Source organism: Cibotium barometz, chromosome 51 (assembly GCF_041138505.1).
Source record: "Cibotium barometz isolate CiBa-2024 chromosome 51, ASM4113850v1, whole genome shotgun sequence".
In the NCBI taxonomy this organism is placed as follows: Eukaryota; Viridiplantae; Streptophyta; class Polypodiopsida; order Cyatheales; family Cibotiaceae; genus Cibotium; species Cibotium barometz.
The window spans coordinates 5,993,902-6,010,743 of record NC_141096.1 but is presented as its reverse complement, the minus strand read 5'-3'; positions in this window follow the sequence as shown (position 1 = coordinate 6,010,743).

The window sequence follows — 16,842 nt, the reverse complement described above, 5'->3', positions numbered from 1 at the left end:
ATGATCAGTGATACTATGACTTCATTAAAAGATTGTTTTAAAGTTAGCTGAATCTGTGAAATAGGCAATTTCATATTGGGTGTGTAAGTGGTATGACTATCTTGAAGTTTGCATGAAGCGCCGGCTAGGGGGCCTGGGAACTCTTTTCCCTAGTACTCGGGACAAAACCTAACCAAATTTCTAAATGGATCCCATCACTACAGTGGTTTGGCGGTTGCTTAACCCATGGGACTGAGGCTGGACTAATGGATCCCTAAAATGAGACTCAATTCTATTATGGTACGATAGATGAAGTAAATCCTAGATAGTCCTTGTTCTATGGAAAAGAATCAATGGCTGTGCCTCTCAATGAGGAAAAAAACATTGGTCTCTATGATCCAAGTGCAAGTCTCTTCCCTGATCTGACCGTGTGACTTACGGTTTCGGTCGGGATCAGTTTGGTTAGTTAAGGCTCTTGACTACGTCAGAATAAAAATATCCCGGAGGAATCACCTGTGCTTTCTAGGCGAGGGAAGTTTTTCTGGGTTCGGCTTTGGAAGAACCGAGGGATTAGTCTCTTGTCTAGATATCCGTGGGCAAGGCCCCGAGTGAGAGGCTCTACCCTGCGCAAGAAGTGCTACTTCCGCTACTAGCAAACCCGAATTCGTTGCACAGAGGGGGCAGGGATCTTTCAGTCGATATTTCTTGACTGCGTAGACCATGGCCAACAATCCTTCTCTTTCTGTAGTGGTGTAGTTCACCTCTGCATCATTCAACTGATGATGACTAGCGAAGCAAACTGGATAGTCCAATTTGAACTCACCAGGTTGCTTCTAGCACGGAACCAATAGTAAAATTTGACGCGTTGATGTGTACATGGAATATGAGATCCCAATTGGGGGGTCGCAAAATGGGTGCGCTTGCCAAGGCTTGCTTCAGAGACGATCATAAGCCTCTTGACACTCCTTGGTCCACTCAAAGATAATGAGAAGTTTATAGAAGGGTCTGGCTATCTCAGCATAAAATATGATGAAGCGTCGGTAATAACCCATATGACCCATAAACCTTTGCATTCTTTGTAGTTGGTAGGCGGTGGTAGGTCCAAGATCAGTTTGACCTTCCTATCATCTGTGGTGGATATACCATTTTTTGAGACTATGTGCCCCAGTACCACACCATGCTTGGCACTTCAAGAGGTTTAATGATATCCGATATAATCGACAGCGTTCAAACACTTTCCTCAAGTAGATCAAATGGTCTTCCCATCGAGAATGTGCACATAGATCATCAATAAACACTTCCAACCACTTTTTCAAGTAGTCCTTAAAAGTTGTGCACATCAATCTTTGAAAGGTTGCCAGGGCATTTGTAAGACAAACAATTGCCCTTCCATGGGGTGCTTTCCATGCTCTTAGATCAATCTTCAAGACTTGTGAGTCCCTGCGTACATATACATGGTCCAAGGCCCAGTCATGCACCAATTTGGATTCCCTCATGGAGGGTCATCCCAATATTATGTCATATGTATCAGGTTGGCGTAGGAAGTCCATGACCACAAATGTATGAAGATAGCAAAACGTAAAAAGTCTGAAATTAACATTTTCCAAGAGCCCAATGGGTCTCGAAGATGTTCCATCAGCCATCATAATGATTAGATCTGCTCTTTTTAAATCAAGTTTCCCCAGTTTTCCCAACAACATTTGGTAATGATGCTGACACCTGCCCCCCCATCCAGGATAGCCAATGCTTTGGTATCCATTATGATGAATCAGGATGGTAGTGTTTGTGTCGTCACTCTCATGGTAGCGTCCCAGTTGGTTAACTGGTATTTTAATGACTCGCATTCCCTTTGTATGCTTCAAGGGTCTTTTTGCCAAGGGTGGCAAAGCCTCATCAATATTATCAGCTGGCCTTAGTCCTGGCCTTAGTCCTCCCTCAACCCATCCATAAGGTGGGTGAATTGCGTAACAGTTTTTCCAAGGGCATCTGGACAGGTGTGGATAGTACAGTCGCGAGGCTTCCTATATCCCTAGGTTCCTTTGATATAGAGTGTTCTTCCCCCATCGAGGGGTCTCATACTCTTCCAAGGGAAAGGAATGAATAGATTCCCCCAACTCATTTTCCTCAAACATTCTAGTCGTTGTGTTTGTTTGGGAGTCCTCTTCAGTTCCTTTCGGAATCGGGGTTGTAATGTTCAAGACCCTATTCCGGGGTAGTTCATCTCATGGATAGATGGTATCCCTTACTCGACTGGCCCTTGTTGGCTTAGTTTCATGAAGTTGTTGGTACTCTTTGACTAAGACTTTGGCATCTTCTAGCTTCCTTATTTCTTTGTTGTTGGCATTGGGATACTCACCAACCCCCTTTGGGGTTACTGGTTTTTCTCCTTGCTTTCCTTGGTCTAAGCCTTCAAGGTTGATCCCTTGACCCCCTTCTTCCTTTGATTGTGTGGATCCGGTATCAATTGTATCTTCTTTGGATCCGTCTTGGATTGTAACCCGTGTGTCCCCCTTTTCTAATTTCTTCACTCTTCTCCTACGGCCAGATCTAGAAATAGTCGCATCCGCCTGCTGGTTCTTTCCCTTGCCTCTCCTGATTAAGATTGAGCTTGTGTTAGGACATTGAGCAGTGTGATCTTCCCAGATTGTACACTAATGGTATGAATGGTGGCCTGATTAGCAGTAGAAGTGGAACCACTCGCTTGGTATGGACAATCTTTGATCAAATGATCAATTCCACATTTAGTGCATGTGAGCAGTGGCATGTCATTGGACATGGTCGCCACTTGTTGTGGTTGTTGTGTATGATTCATATTCATGTTTGGGCATTTGGCTACTCGATGCGGCCCACCGCAACCATAGAATTGTAAAGGTCCTCTTCTCAGATTTGAGTTTATTTCCTTGCCCTTCCACCATACTGTGGTTTGAAACACAGGTATTGGCGTGTTCTTCTATAGGACATAGTAATCTGGTGTGACCTCACCCATGTCCTCGTAGTATTCCCCACTGAATTCTAATTCCCATCCAGCTCAACTTCTTCTGTTGGCTCTTCAAACATTACTTGATTGGTTGTCAGTAGAATTGGTGGTGGTAAGGGCGAAGCGTCTTGTACCCGGAACATCCCCCTAGGTAAGTCAGAAGAGTTGGGTTGTCAGTGGTAGTGGTTTGCACAGGTGGTGCCAGCAAGGCCAATGGGGCTCTATTTGCTCTGGTAGTTGTGCCACATTCTGAAACCTTAGACATCTACACATTGACGTGTCATGATTACCCAATTTAACACAATGCGCACAATACAATAATGGTCTTGCACTTAACTGTGGACATTCGGTGGTGGTATGATTTATTCTGCACATGGAGCACCACACCAATTCCCTACGGGGGGTAAAGTGACTATGCCCATGACCCGACGTCTCTCTTCCTTCCCTGACCTTTAATTTCTCCAATATGGCATTGCTAAGCTCATCCACAATCATATGTCCGACTTGCTTGCTTCGGGTTCCAATTTCTTGGTGACTCGAGACACGCGAAGTCATGGTTGCTACTACAGACGTTCTAACATCCTCGGGTTGCGGCAATTCTAACATGCTATCTTCATATTCGATTGCCAATTTCCAGCATGTATCAAGAGTAGCTCTGGCCAGGCTAGTACTAGGTAATCATGCATTTTATGGTCTCTAACCCCTCTCCTGAAATAAGGTAACAATTGATCATCTGTCAATCTTTCCCAAAGTTTGCATCTTGAATTCAAGTGTTTGTGACTCGAGACACACGAAGTTGTGGTTGCTACTACAGACGTTCTTACATCCTCGGGTTGCGGCAATTCTAACATGCTATCTTCATATTCGATTTTCCTTTCCAGCATGTATCAAGAGTAGCTGGCCGGGCTAGAACTAGGTAATCATGCATTTTATGGTCTCTAACCCCTCTCCTGAAACAAGGTAACAATTGATCATCTGTCAATAATTTTTCCATCGCTTCTTCCTGTAGCAATTTCAAGTTATTTTCCTCATGATTGGAGAGGGTTAACACTTCCTGTCTCCTTTCTCTTAGCTCTTGCCCTACGAGTATCAAGCTCTTGTTTCCTTAAGCTCAATTCTCGGAGTTATCGTTCTACCTCACTTTGTTGGAGGTCCAATTCCATTTCCTCGGTGGTGGGAAAGAATATTTGACCCATTCTAACTACACTTTCCATATCTCATCTAATTCGAGGGGTGCCGATATTTGACAGCCTAGAATTCAACGCTTGGAATGGCACTTCTTGTCTTGGACGAGTCCAACGCTAGTTGACGGACCCATGCCCACCGCAGATTGCGCTTCTTCATCATGACTAGTTTGGAGACTGAAAAATCCCCAGGCGATATCAATGATCCCACTGGACTTGGTTGGGGAGTGTGAATCATCTCCTTCCCCAAACCCAGTATATCTCAGCCCTTCTTCCATGGATTCTTCACTACTAGTTTCTAGGTTTCTCAAAACACTCAAGTGTGTGCTTGCGAAATGTCCTGATCCCACACTTCTTTGGTAGGAAGTTCCTGGATGATTTGATGCACTATCGTCAAGCGCGTAAGATCGTCTCCGATGAGTTTTCCAGATCTTAAGTGTATGTATGTATGATTTGATAAGCTATTAATCAACCCAATTTGATTCAATTTTCGATTCTATAGCTCTGTTCAGGGAGGCATGAATTAGCAGAGAATGTTTCACATCGTGAAATAGCAGGACTCGGTTCACGTCGTGAAATAATGGTTCACATTGTGAAACTGCAGGAAAATGGTTCACGTTGTGAATTGTTTTCCTGCACTTTCACGTGCTCAGCAATTTCCCTCCTTAAGATTAAATTCCTTCTTCAGTCAAATTCCCTTCTTTAGCCGACCCTCACAGTCTTAGTTTTGTCAATCCGTCGGTTTTGGTCTTCACGTGAAACAGCAGGATTTGTTTCACGTCGTGAAACAAAAAGTGTTTCATGCCGTGAACTTCGAAAATGGTTCACATCGTGAAAGTCTACTACACTTTCACGTGCTCCAATTTTTGACGGGTTGTACCGTGTCAGAGGTGTCAGGATATTTTTTGGAATGTAATCCCGTGATTTTCGACAAAAATCCCGGCACTGATTTTGTGAGCGACTTGCGGCGTGAAATTGCAGGAAAATGGTTCACGACATGAACAACTTTCTGCACTTCCACATGGAGTTTTTCGCGTCAGCAATTTGTAGTCTTGGGTGCATAATACTTATCCAAATGATGAAAATTAGATTGTGCCAATGCTAAGGAATGAAATGCAAGTTCCTAGCTCAATCAATGGTCCCTTATGTTTTTGAATTTTTTGAAAAAAGAAGAAAACAACACCCAGCTTGCTTCTTCACGTTGGTGTTTTTTGTGATGCTAACATCAAACTTATCAAGAGTAACCAATGTAGGTCAACCAACACTCATGGCACGTCCTGAAAGAATTCCCTTTACACAAGACTTAAACATGCCATGTTTGGGGTACTTTAAACATACAATGTATATTAAAACAAACCCCCTTACTTGCAAGTTTTTTGTGGTTGAGTATGTATTGGTATTGGGGCATAAATAGACTATTGTTGCCCAAGCACCACTGTGCTTTGCTAGCGATAGAGTCATAATGATGGTCAATGATAAAAAGTTGACAATACCATACTGCAAGGAAGAGAATCCACCTTTAATGGATTTCTATGATGCTGAATGCAAAAAGTTACAAGCCGCTTCCACAAAAGCCCCTCTACACAATGGCCTACCATCTACGTCAACGACCGACTCCGATAAAGCATCTACTCCTCAACCCCATCCTCACCAATGAAGTTCAATGCCAAAACCTCGCAATCAATAGCCATTCGTGAAGAAGTTTCCCCCACGCAACCATCTATCTCTAACAAGGAACTCAAAGGAAAAGCCCCGGAGCCTATGCCTCTTCATCGACAAACCTCACCACAGGAGACAACCACATGCTCGAAGGCATCATCATCACAACAGCCACTCCACAAAAGACTCTAGCCTCATCATCGTCAACAATGCCCATGAGTTTCAAACCTGTAGCCTCCGTGCCAACCAAAATTAAGGAGGGTCCCAAACCTTACACATTAACCCAAAAGAAAACTCTACCAAGACAACCACAATCAAGGTATCTTAATAGTATCAAGATGTGGGTGGCAAAAGTAGCTACTTGTAGCTCAAGGCTACTATGAAGGAACCAATAAAATTTGGGTACCTCGATAGCAATCAAAGCCTTATCCTCAATGTAGTACAAAGCCTCTTTCCTCAACGCAGTACTCAGAGGCCAAAGAAAAACAAAAGTACTCCACAACACCGTCCACCAAAGTCTCTGCGAGTTCCTCAAAGAACTCCACCAAGTTAACAAGTGTGGGTACCAAAAAGATTACTACAAGCACAAGGGTACTACCAAAATACCAAAGCTCTAATCCCCAAGCACATCATAAAGTCCCCTAAGCTTGCATAAAGAAGGAAGCCTCACCACCAAGCACATCCGCCACTTGTTTATAATGTTCATCAAAGATGTATGCCTATGCATGTGCTTCAACAACAACAAGGATACTATGATGGCAATCCCATCATATGGTTGCCAAAATCAAACAATGTGAAGAAAGCCTCACCACCGACTTTAATCCCAAATAGCTTCACCTAAAGTTTGACAAGAATGGAGGCCCAAGCAACAACAAGTAAATCACTCAACCACTCTCGTGCATTCAACACCAACATAAGAGATTTTGTTCAAGCAAATAACCAGTAGTCTTACCTATTGCCACGATAACATTTGAACAAAAAATTTAAGAATCAATACCCACGTCTACAACAAAGACTTATGATGAGCACATCAAGGATAAAATAACAATGCTCTTGTCTGGATGTGAAAAATAAGTACACAAAAACCTATTGCTCGGAAGTCATGCCCTAGCTGACCCAAAATTGATTAAAATAAAAAACCATCGAGGTCAAAACCTGTAACTTCACGGGGTCAAAACGTGCAACTTCATGGAATTCCATCTCACGCAATTATACTTCACGGAATTCCATCTCACGCAATTACACTTCACAACCTACAATTTCACGGAATTCCATCTCATGGAATTTCACGGAATTCCATCTCATGGAATTTCTTTTCACGAAATTTCATTTCACGACCTGCAATTTCACGGAATTCCGTCTCACGGAATTACCCTTCACGGAATTCCAGTTCACGGCCTGCAATTTTACAAAATTTCAGTTCATGGCCTGCACTTTCACGAAAACACCATTTCACAGGATTAACTTTCACGGGATTAGGCCATTTCACAGATTATCCCTTCACAGCACAAAAACCTGCAATCTCACAAGTTCAAGTCTCGCACAAGTTAACAGTTTCACGACTTAAGAACCTGCACTTTCACAATTTAAGCCACATCATGGATTAATCTATCTCACATTAACACTTACACTTAACACTTGCACAACAATCTATCTGACACTTGCACAACAATCTTCAATAGCAATTATATATTTGTTAAGCTTATTGCTTACTATTATTTTGGCTAAATTAATGTAGCCACTACTCCATGAGTACATATCCATATTCATGCACTTGAAAACATTTACACGAAAGCCTCACCACATTGACAACTTCCAGGTACATCTCTGGATGGGGGGCCATGGTAGGCAAAATCCTGGTCAATGGGACAACCCATCACCTAGAATTTTCCTTCAAATTACAAACCTCTACACAAATCAATGATCTTCAATCCTTAGTGAAGATATCTATATTAGCCTCGTAAGTCGACGTAATTCTTTCAATCCTCACTAAGCGATTGCTCTTCAACACAGAGCAGTTCAATAAGAGTCAATATGACTCAATTCTTGTACTCTATGTATATCTGCTATATGACTCAATTCTTGTACTCTATGTATATCTGCTTCATAAATATACATTAAAAAATAAAAAGCACATGGGCAGAAGAAAGCAGGAACAGGTCCTAATCGACGATATTTGACAAGAATCCTGCCACACAAAGGGACATCATCGAAGGCCAATTTCTTCAAATGATGAAATTTCTTCAAATGATGAAACATCTTTCCACATTTGTACTCATCACATCTCATCCACTCGCATCTACCCATATCCACATCTCATCACAGCACATTCATTCACATCTCATCCATTCATATCTACCCCGATCCACATCACATCACATCACATCCATTTCACCTCACATATCATACATTCACATCTATCCCGATTCACATCACATCTCATTCATTCACATCTATCCCGATTCACATCACATATCATCTATTCACATCTATCCCAATTTACATTATATCACATCACATCCATTCACATCATATATCATCCATTCACATATATCCCAATTTACATCACATCACATCTCATTCATTCACATCTATCCCGATTCACATCACATCACATCCATTCACATCACATATCATCCATTCACATCTATCCCAATTCACATCACATATCATCCATTCACATCTATCCCAATTTACATCATATCACATCACATCCATTTCACATCACATCTCACCCATTCACACTTATCCCGACTCATATCACATTACATCCATTCACATTCATCACATTCATTGTATCCCCATTCCATCACATACATTCTATCCACATTACATCATGTCCACATCTATCCACATCATATCTCATTCATTCCATCCACTTTACATCACATCCACATCATATCTCATTCATACACATCCCATTATTTATCCACATCCATCCAATCATTCACATGCACGACTATCCACATCTATCCATACATTCACATCTATCACTTCACATCCACATATATTCACATCACGTCACATTTCATCCACATCTCTTTACATCACATCACATCACATCTCATCCACATCTACATCACATTCACATCCACATCTCTTTACATTACATCACATCTCATCCACATCCACATCACTTTCACATCCACATCCCTTTACATTACATTCTTTCACATGTACATCCACATCCATTTACATCACATTCTTTCACATACACATCCACATCCATTTACTTCTCATCTCACCCTTTCACATATCCTCTCATCTCATTCTCATCTCATCATTCACATCCACATCCATTTACTTCACATCTCATCCACATTCATTTTCATCACACCACATCCTATCACATCCCATTCACATCTTATCACATCCATTCACATCCTATCGCATCCCATTTACATCTTATCACATCTATTCACATCCTATCGCATCCCATTTACATCTTATCACATCTATTCACATCTTATCGCATCCCATTCACATCTTATCACATCTATTCACATCCTATCGCATCCCATTCACATCTTATCATATCTCATTTACATCTATTCACATCCTATCCCATCCCATTCACATCTTATCATATCTCATTTACATCTATTCACATCTTATCGCATCCCATTTACATCTTATCACATCTATTCACATCCTATCACATCCCATTCACATCTTATCGTATCCCATTTACATCTTATCACATCTATTCACATCCTATCACATCCCATTTACATCTTATCACATCTATTTACATCCTATCGCATCCCATTCACATCTTATTCCCATTTAGTAGCTTTTCCTACTTCGATACCGATAATGAGACTTTTTCTAAATTTCTACCAATTATTTGGCTTAGATAAAAGTTCTTTTTCTCGACGACTATTTTCATATTCTTTCTCAATTTCTCAAATGAATTATTTTCAATATTCCTCTTTTGAATAAAAGAATTCATGGGATTTACAAAAATCAATTCTACCCATATTTTCACTTTTGATAAATATTCATAAATTAAATTATACTAAAATTTTCTCTTTTTCTCATTTAATTTCTTGGATCTCAATTATCATGGAAATTCCTCTTTTTACATTTAATTGATTGCATTCTAAATGTCATGGGAATTCCTCTTTTATCATCAAATAAATTTATCTAAAATTTCTCTTTTCTTTAATAAAAATATCCATTAATCCAATATACCAAGAATTTCACTTTTACTATTTAAATGATTGAATTCCAAATGTCATGGAAATTCTTTTTTTATCATTTAAATATTTCTCATACATAAAATAAATTTATCTAAAATTTCTCTTTAAATTTAAATAAAATATCTACTACTTCAATATGCCAAGAATTTCACTTTTACTATTTAAATGATTGAATTCCAAATGTCATGGGAATTCCTCTTTTATCATTTAAATATTTCTCATAAAATAAATTTATCTAAAATAAAATATCCATTAATTCCAATATACTAAGAATTTCACTCTTCCTATTTAAATGATTGAATTCCAAATGTCATGAAAATTTCTCGTTTATCATTTAAATAAAATTATCATAATTTTCTCTTTTCTTAATTATTTAATTATACATAAACCTTAAAAATTAGTTTTCCATTGAATGTGATGAAAATCATTCTTTTAGCCTAAGATATTCAATCCTAGAATATGATAGGAAGTCCTCTTTTCACGTTATGCATAAGAATGAATTATGTATCAATTTCTTAAAAATTTTGCCATAGTTGCGCTATCATAACTGACAATTTTTAATATTTTTGAAAAGAATAAGACTTAGTAATGTAATTATGATAGTATAACTATCTTTTAACCTTAAATCCAATTTATGGATTTAACTCATAAGATTACCATAATTTACTAGCATATAAGTATAAAAAACTATTTTCTTAACCTCTAGCTTCACAAGCCTAGAGTTTGATTTGTGAATTGAGAAATTATCCATGAGAAGCATCAATTGAATAGAGGATTGGTCATAGGAATGACCATTCTTTGGGGGGGAGAGAGAAACATAAAAAGCATCCTAATTAAGCATAAATGTAAACTTTTCTTAATTATTCATTACAACTCTTAAGAAAGGCTTGATTTGCATTATAAACACTTAGTTTAGAAACTTCTCAAGCTTGAGAGGGGTTGAGAAGTGAAAACATTGAGAATAGTAGAGAAAAAACCATAAAATTACACTTTTCCTCTTGTTTTTGCTTGTTTCTCTATCTTAGAAGAAGCCCCCAACCAATCAATTGGTTAGTGTGTTGAAAGGAAAGCTCCAAGGATGGTTGAAGCGAGAGAGAGGCTCCACTCTCTCCAAAAGTAGAGGATTTTTAAGGGATAATAAAATATCATTATTTTAGTATAATACAGACATGGTATAGTTCACAGATTTTTTTACAAAATACTAAGGATCTATTTATAGGTGACGGAGGCCTCTAATCAAGTAGTCCAACTCGGCTCTAGAATTTTCCAGGTTTAGTTTGGCTAAATTTGGACAAGATTTGGACCTAGTTTGGCTCCCTTTTGATTTGGTTTGATCCAAGAGAGAGGAAAGATAAAAATATCACAATTTTTTTGAGTTAAAAACACCACCACATGTGTGAAATAGACGCCTCCTTGAAGTCCCCCCTTTTCCTTATGAAGGTGTCAAAAATGTATCATTATACCAAAATATCTCATTTTTTAGTAATATCTCCTAGTTTTTAACTAATAAACCTTGTACTTAGTCAACTCTTCATCTTATGTGGGAATTTACTCATTTTTAGGTATTTTCTTTTATTCATTAGATTTATCTCCTCCCACACTTGGATTGATCCTATTGGCTCATAGGAACCTTAATTGGACCATAATCCGAAAATTTCTAAAAATCTAGACCCTTAGGCTAAGGTCCTTTATACACATTTTCAATTAATTCCAATTGCACATTGGAAAGTTCTTTTTGAATTTCTGTTTCAGGGGATACCATTTTAGATACTAGGAGGATTTTTATATCCAAAAATATCTCAATTTTGGATTATCTCTCTCTAAACATTTTCTCTCTCCAAGCCAAAACAGGGTAAAATAGGATCTTTCTTCTATTTCAGAGAGGGGGAAAATTACAAGATCAGAAGGGAAGGTTCTTACACCTTTACACCTCAAAAGCTGGAGGGAGGAATCTTACAAGGGAGAAGAAGATTAAAACGTTTTTTGGATTAATCACTAATCTTGATTAGCAAATTTTCCGCCAGTTTTTCCATTTAAATTTGGAGCGGCTACTCCAGATTTTGGTCCATAGTGACCCATAGTCCCTAAAAACCTTGGAAACAACCAAAAATCAAAAAGATTTCCATCATTCTCTAATCACCATACCCATTTCTCTTATCACCATCATTCTCACCATTTCTTGATCAAGAAATCAAGAAATCAAGAAAGCCCAAGAAAGTTCAAGAAAACCAAGAAAATACTTTTTAAAAAAAATCAAAAAATTAGATTAGAGACATGGCTCTAATAGCAATGAAAGAAAGTGGCAACCTAGATTTAGCCTCATTAGCCTAGGATTAAAGAAAGCATGAGAGATTAGCTTAGGATTATAATAAGAAAGAAAATCAAAGGACTTGTGTAATCTTGATTATCAAAAGGTTCCTATTACATTGGCCCATATTCACTTTCATACTAGGCTGCCCTATCACACTACACTTATTCATGTCCATGGGCATGCCCAACCCTAGTCCTAGCCCTTAGCCCCTTTCACATCCCCTTCATCCCTTGGCCTTGGGCCAAAATTGACTTGAGTCCCTTTTAACTTTGTTACCGAAATAGTTGAGCACACATAATTATGTGTTGGTGAATTTTAACAGCTCAACGCACACGAGAGAGAGAGAGAGAGAGAGAGAGAGAGAGAGAGAGAGAGAGAGAGAGAGAGAGAGAGAAAGCAAGAATTTCAGTAGCAATCCCAAATTCTTAACTGTGTATGCTGAGAATTCAACCAATGCAAAGCCAGAGCACAAGACATCATTTTGCACTCAGTCATTGAGTGTGTAAGTGATGGACACACATGAAAGGGTTCAACCACGGACTATAGTTTGTGCAAAATAGGGGTGTGTGGCGCATTAAACAATTGAGTTCATGTGTGGTGGGTGCACATGAAGTGACAATGCGAGTAAGTTCGAGGGAGTTGTTGAGTGTGGTGCTAGGGCACCTCTGCCAGAATAAAATGGGCAGGTGGTTGGAGATGGATTGGGCACCAAGCTCATGGAAGCAGCACCTCTTTTTAGCATCTCCACATGAAATTTGACCCCCTCTTTGATATCACAATAGGAGAGGGGCCAGTTGAGGAGCTTATCAAGGGTAGCCAGCCCTACCACCACCAATAGGAGCAAGAAAGCTCGAGACCAGCCCGCTTCTTTCTCTCTCGTTGACCTGTCAAGATCTCACCAACATCACTAGTCATCACCCCTCTATTGTTACAAAGGAGCATTATAAGATAAGGTTTTAAATAAATAAACAATTTTAAAACATTATGGTCCGCATTTGCTTAAAATTTTCAGGGAGTTTCCCATGGCCAAAATCACTCGCCTTGACCCACAACAAGCAAATATGGGCTCTACCAAAGTTTGAAATTGGCCCGTCAATAAAAATGATTTTCATTTCAAAACAAAAGAGCACATGCTCAAAGGTATCCAAGTAATGTTTGCGTGTGTTCAGACTGTTCGACATCATTGGGCATCTTTATAGCCCAAATTAGCTCTTACTCTCGACGTAGTTCAAAATCCCGCATGGAAACGTAGCTTGCCACACACGGCAGCACTTGTACCATAGCAGTCGATGTCACATTCGGAATCAAAGGACTGCTTGCGATGGATATCAAGCCATTGCACATTTTAGTCTTGTTTGATGTTGGTTTTAATTTATGGGGCCAAGGAAATGTGCTTGCTTAGGTCTAATTTATAGCTGTTTTGACCATATTTATTCCTTTGATATTAAAACATAGTTTACACCAGCTAAAAGCTACTTTGCATTGGCTTACAAATTGGCTTACAATTCACCGTAGCGTGACCGAGACCAAACTAGGCCCACTATCCTTGTCTCAGAGGTCAACAAGAAAGCATCTTTGGGTGTTGAACAACCATAGTGTTGTGTTATTTAATGGCCAAAGTGTTGTTTGCTTGGTCTGTACTACAGACACAAGCTATCGTGCATGGTCCATAAAGATGCATGCCCTTGTGCGTGGATTTCAACACACCAAAATAGTGTGACTGACCTTGAGTGAAGGGAGAAAGGTAGATGACTTTCTTCTTAACTTGTGTAACACAAACTATTAATTAATTATAAGTGGGAAGGATGTTTCTTCTTGATTTTACATTTGATATTTGCAAAAATTTGACAAAGATGCACAATTGTCTTAAGATCTAAGGTTCCTAGACATCTCAGACTCGAATTTGAGAAACATCGGCTTCAAAGATTTGTAATAATCTTAAACTATGAGGCTCGTAGTATAGCATTATTGAGCCCATCCACTGTCATATTTCCAACTTGCTTGCTCCGAGTTCCTGTGTCCTAGTGACTTGAGACTTGAAAAGTTGTTGCTCTACTGAAGCTGCCTTGGCATCTTCACGTTCTGGCAATTCAAGCATATTTTCTTCATATTCTATTGCCAACTTACAGCATGCATCCAGAGCAGCCGGTTGGGCTAATACTAGATAATCATGCATTTTATAATCTCAAACCCCTCTACAGAAGCAAGGCAATAACTGATCATCATCAGTTAGCCTCTCTCGTAGCTTACATCTTGAATTCAAGTGCTTGAGTCAGGATACATAATCTCACATTGACTCATTATCTTTATGCTTAATATTATGAAGCTGAGCCACAGGACTTCATCAGTCATCACCACTTTGGGCAAAGCTTGGTATGAACACATTCTTGAGCTGTGTGAAGTTAATTTTATCTTCTGGCTTTAAGGTTCGAAACCATTGATGAGCCTTTCCTTCTAGGGTCAATGAGAAGGCATGGATCGTGGTCACATCACTCACTGGCTCATAGGTCTCGCATGTTGACTCAAAGATCCCACCCTGTTGGATTGGGTCTCCATCCCCTGAGAACTTTTGTATAAGCTTGGAAATGATATGTGGCTTCATTTGGGATGCCCTGGATTCTAGAGCAGTGCCTAGCTCCCTAACCATTCCTCGACCCATTTCTACAACCATATTGAGAAAATCTACCCTTGTGGCCACGTTAAGATCTGTATTCGGATCCGCCATTGGTCTTTCAAGAGCTTCTCCCCTGCTACCTAGACCTCGTCCTCTTCCTACATTGGCTCTTCTAGGCATTTCGGCTCTATGGGTAGGTCTGGCCAGATCATCATGGCCTAGCTCATTATTAGTAGCCTATGCTCGCCTTTGTTGAATTAAGAGCTCCATGTCCTGCAAGAGTGTGGGATCATTTATCATTTGTTCTATGCCTTCCCTTGTATACAAGCGGCCCTCACCATCAACAGTTCCCCTAGGTAAATTGTCCCCCTAGGTAAATTGTCCCCTTCATTTTGCATATCAAAGCCTTCATCTGCCTTTGGCTCTTCATTAATGGGTTCTAGATTTGGGATTGTTCCCTCAGTCATACCCATTCCCATACTATCAGTGGTAATTCTTGACATTTCTGGTCTCTTGCCATGCGATTAAGATGGGTTTGCATTCTCCATTTCCTTCTATTCATCTCTTGCCCTTCGAGTATCAATCTCTTATTCCCTTTGGCTTAACAACCGCAATTGTCACTCTACTTTAGCCCTCTTTAAGTCTAATTCCATTTCTTTTGATGTTGGGAAGAAAATTTAACCAGTCCTGGCCGCACTTTCCTTGTCTCTCCTAACCCTGGGGGTTCCACTGATCCTCATAGTGTTAAACAACCTGGTACTCGAAGGTTGGGTTGGTACTTCCGGTCTTGGAGCTTGTCCGGCACTAGTTGATGGGCATGTACCCATAGATTGCGCTTCGTTTTCTGTGATGGGTTGGAGACCAAAAAATCCTCTGGCTATATCAATGATACCACTGGATCTTGTAGGGGACGGTGGGTTTTCTTCCTCTCCAAACCTAAAGAATTGTAGCTCTTCTTCCATGGACTCTTCTTTACTTGTATCAATGGTGTTCAGATTCCTCTGAGCCAAAAAATTCAATTGAGTGCTCGCCGAGTGGCCTGAACCAACAATCTTTTGATAGGAAGTTCTTGGGTGGTTGGATGCACTATCATCAAGAGTAAGGTCATCTCCAATGAGTTTACCATATCTCAAGTGCATGAGAATGTGATTTGATAGGCTAAATCACTACCCTAATTTAGATTTTCAAAGGGTTCTATCGATCTGAATTTTTAGGCCATGAAACTACAGATAACAGTTCACGCCGTGAGTTAGCAAGGAATTGTTCACACCGTGAAGCTATAAATGGTTCACGTCGTGAACTATTTTCTGCACTCTCACGTGTTCAAAGGTCACTTTGAATTTCGCGTTGTCCTAATCTGAGTTGGTTGGTCTCAATTTACACAACTAAGGCACTTACCTAACTTTAATCTAACACAGTCCTTGGTTAGTGAACTAGATCCGTTTTACTGACAATTCACATCATGAAACAGGGAATGTTTCACGGCATGAAGTATTGAATAGTTTACGCCGTGAAAAAGTAGGTGGTTCACGTTGTGAAATCAAAATAGTTCACGACGTGAAAAGGTGGACAATTAAATCGTGAAGTACTTTTCTACTAATTCACGGGATAAGAGTCCATAGAATCCGTTGTGTCAGAGATGTCAGAATAAGGTACCCTATTTTTAGCAAGGTAATCCTGAAATTTGCGACGCTTTCACGTGTTAAGTTCCCACTTGACAGAATGAAGTTTTGGGTGTAATTGCCCTATCCAAATGTTCCAGAATGGTTGTGCTAGGTGTAAGGAATGTAATGCAAGTTATGAGCACAGCCATTGGCTCCTTATTTTGGTTAATTTTGTGATTTTAAAAAAATTAATTAAAAAAAAGAGTATCACACCTACTCATTCACAATAGCAAGTTTGGTGATACAAACATC